Raw genomic sequence first — 3,057 nt, 5'->3', positions numbered from 1 at the left:
TGTGTGCGTGTGTGTGTGTGTGTGTGTGTGTGTGTGTGTGTGTGTCGTGCAGACACCTCGGTCCTAGCTAGAGGGAATAGCAGCGTCACCCGGAGCTCGGCAGCAGCTGCTCTAAATTAGACCGAATCAGTTCCTCTAATTGAAACTCCCAGGATTCCTGCCGCTCCCTAATTGGTCTACCTGCACCCTGATTGGTTACCTGACTATAATCGATTAGTTTGCTCAGCTGGCCTGGGACACAGAGACGATGCAAACGTTTAGAGGATGACAAACCAGATAGTGGTTCTGGTTCTGAAGGACCGGGAGATGAACCGATACCAACCAGGTTCTGATCTCATTTAGACCATAAAACCAAACAGCAGCCCTGGTGAAATGATAGTTCACTGATTATTTTAAAAAGACTTGTTGTTAACACAAATCTCTTTATTCTAAGAAAGTAACATGGAAATATTGATTTGATGTCATTATAACTCAGACCTCAACACAGAGGAGGATACGTGAGTTTTATTGACAATAATTTGGATGATCAGTGGCTCTAACGTCACACTTTGTGAAACAGAAAGGAATGAATCAGTTTACTGGGGATTGTTTCACCCGCAGAACCAGGTGAAGATTTCCTGTAATGCCTGGTTCACATGGACAATTTTTCAAAACCTGATGGACTCCAAGCATCCTGATAAACAAATGTATCAGGTTTGGTGGTACAGTGTGTGATCCACACAAATGAGCAGAAAATCCTATCAAACTTCTCCAGACGAACAAACATGGCAGACTGGGAAGAGTCATGGAGAAAGCCTGCTGACTCCAGATTCTGTGCTGACTGATTCCACGCCGGGTTCTACCTGCCGGGTCCAAATCAGCCCTTCTCCGTCCTTTAGCATTAACATCAGAGAACCAGACAGAACCGGTTTATCTCAGAGTCGGGTTTTATCGTGACGACGTCATCAGGCGCTAATTGGAGCTGATAGATGTTGGTTCTGCTTCGCTGCACTGATGTTAAATTGGTTTGTTTGATTACCAATCAAAGCACGAGTATAAGGCGATCGGCAAGGTTAATGTCTGCAGAGAAAAGTTCTGGTTCCGACATGTCTGGTTTCCTTATTATCAGTTTGATACCAGCCAATCAGTAACACAAACCAGTTCGGTCCAGAGGTTTTGGAGTCTGATGATGTTGAGACTGAAGTTTGAATGAAACTCTCTGTTCACATTTCCTCCCAGAGTTCCTGTGAACCAAATGTTGTCAGTTTGGACTCGTCTGCACATGAACCAACCATCCGATGTAAAAAACATGAGACTCTCACCTTCCTAAACGCCGTTTCACCTGCTCAGGTTCCCTCTGCGCCGTCCTCATCCACTTCAGAGCGGGACGGGAAGCGGGACGTGGGGAGGCCTTGGTGGTGGACAGGGCAGTCGCCGGTTCGATTCCCGGCCTGGTGACCTTTGCCCTCTCATCGTCCTGCTTTCCTGTCATGGCGGTTCCAGTTCCTTTGGCTCTGGTTCACTATGTGTCACAAAAGCTCTGTGCTGCCATATCTCACCTTTAATACAATGAAATACTTTGTGAATTATTGTAGTTTTTTACTGGCTGCCTCTGATGTTTGTGGAGTTACAGTCATAAATTATCAGCAGTATTTTGGTTGTTTAGTTTGTCAGAACAGAACAAAATGGGGATCATTTTTCAAAGTCATATTTTCATCGTGTTAATCATTCAGTTATTAAACTAAATATTTAATTAACAATCTAAGTAGCTCAAATTTGGCTCAAATTCAGCTCTGATCCAGCCAAATATTTAGTCAGCTCAGAGTTACATGATTAGCTAATATGCTAATGTACTTGCAGGCTAATGTTAAACTAAAAGCTGAGAAGCTCAATAAAACTCTGAATCATCTGTCGCTGCAGATCTGCCGCCTCACATCTAAATGTGTCGTTCTTATATTTATATGTTCTTTTGAAACTGTAACATTTATGAAAGAATGATTCACATTTGAAACTGAACTCCTCATTTTCCCTCAGACGAAATCAGACTAAATAACCCAAATTCTTTTAAACGTGAAAGCCCGGTTCTGTGACGGTCCTGTGACGGCCCGGTCCGGCCCGGCCGGGTCCGGTCCTGTGACGGCCCGGTCCGGCCCGGCCGGGTCGGTCCTGTGACGGCCCGGTCCGGCCCGGCCGGTCCGGTCCTGTGACGGCCCGGTCCGGCCCGGCCGGGTCCGGTCCTGTGACGGCCCGGTCCGGCCCGGCCGGGTCCAGTCCTGTTCGGCCCAGTTTGGATAAAGTGTTTCTGAGCAGCAGATCAAACCTCTGATGTTCTCGTCTGTCAGCCAGACTCCGTGTTTTCCAGCTTCTCCTCTCCTTGTTCAGCTGCTGCGTTCGGAGAAGCTCCGGCCTTTTAGTTCTCCCTGCACGGACGGAGACCAGCTGCTGTCTGGCATCTGCTGAACGTTTGCTCCTTACCTCCCATCTTGCTGTGGACAGACCTGGACCTCAGATGTCTTCTCTTTGGGGACAGAGCGGCTCAACATCCTGCAGAATCACATTAAACGCTGAAGGAGGGAACAATCCTGGGTTGTGGTTTAAATAATCCCATTTGGAGCCGATCTGCTGGAGTGGCTGGATTTAAACTGAACAGGAAACAGGAAAGACCAGGAAGCTGATCAGGGACTGAAGGTTTGCTCCAGCGTGAACATGTTGAACACAGCAGATTGTTTCTCAGCTGCACATCTGGGATTTTACATTAAACTCTAAACTCTTCAGTCATTTTTGGCTTAAAAATTCACCAAAATCCTTTCAGCTCCAGGGTTTATCATGAACTTTAATCCAATCTGTCCAACATTTCAACTGCAGTTTATGAAACATGATGAACTTTTCCTTGGGTGTTTAATGCACGCTGCTTTAGGCTCATGACCTTTAACCTTTGACATGGGACTGCTGTTTGCTGTCTGGGACGTTTCCAGATAAAACCGGTTTATTTCGGGTAGTTTGAGTTGTGGGTTTGATTCCTTTGTCAGTTTGAGGTTTTGAGGGCCGTCGTTGGTGGCAGAGCGCAGCCGGCTGGAA

The sequence above is a fragment of the Poeciliopsis prolifica genome, unplaced genomic scaffold, assembly GCF_027474105.1.
Source record: "Poeciliopsis prolifica strain line A6 unplaced genomic scaffold, Auburn_PproV2 SCAFFOLD187, whole genome shotgun sequence".
NCBI classification, from domain to species: domain Eukaryota; kingdom Metazoa; phylum Chordata; class Actinopteri; order Cyprinodontiformes; family Poeciliidae; genus Poeciliopsis; species Poeciliopsis prolifica.
Note: the sequence above shows the minus strand (reverse complement) of the source record.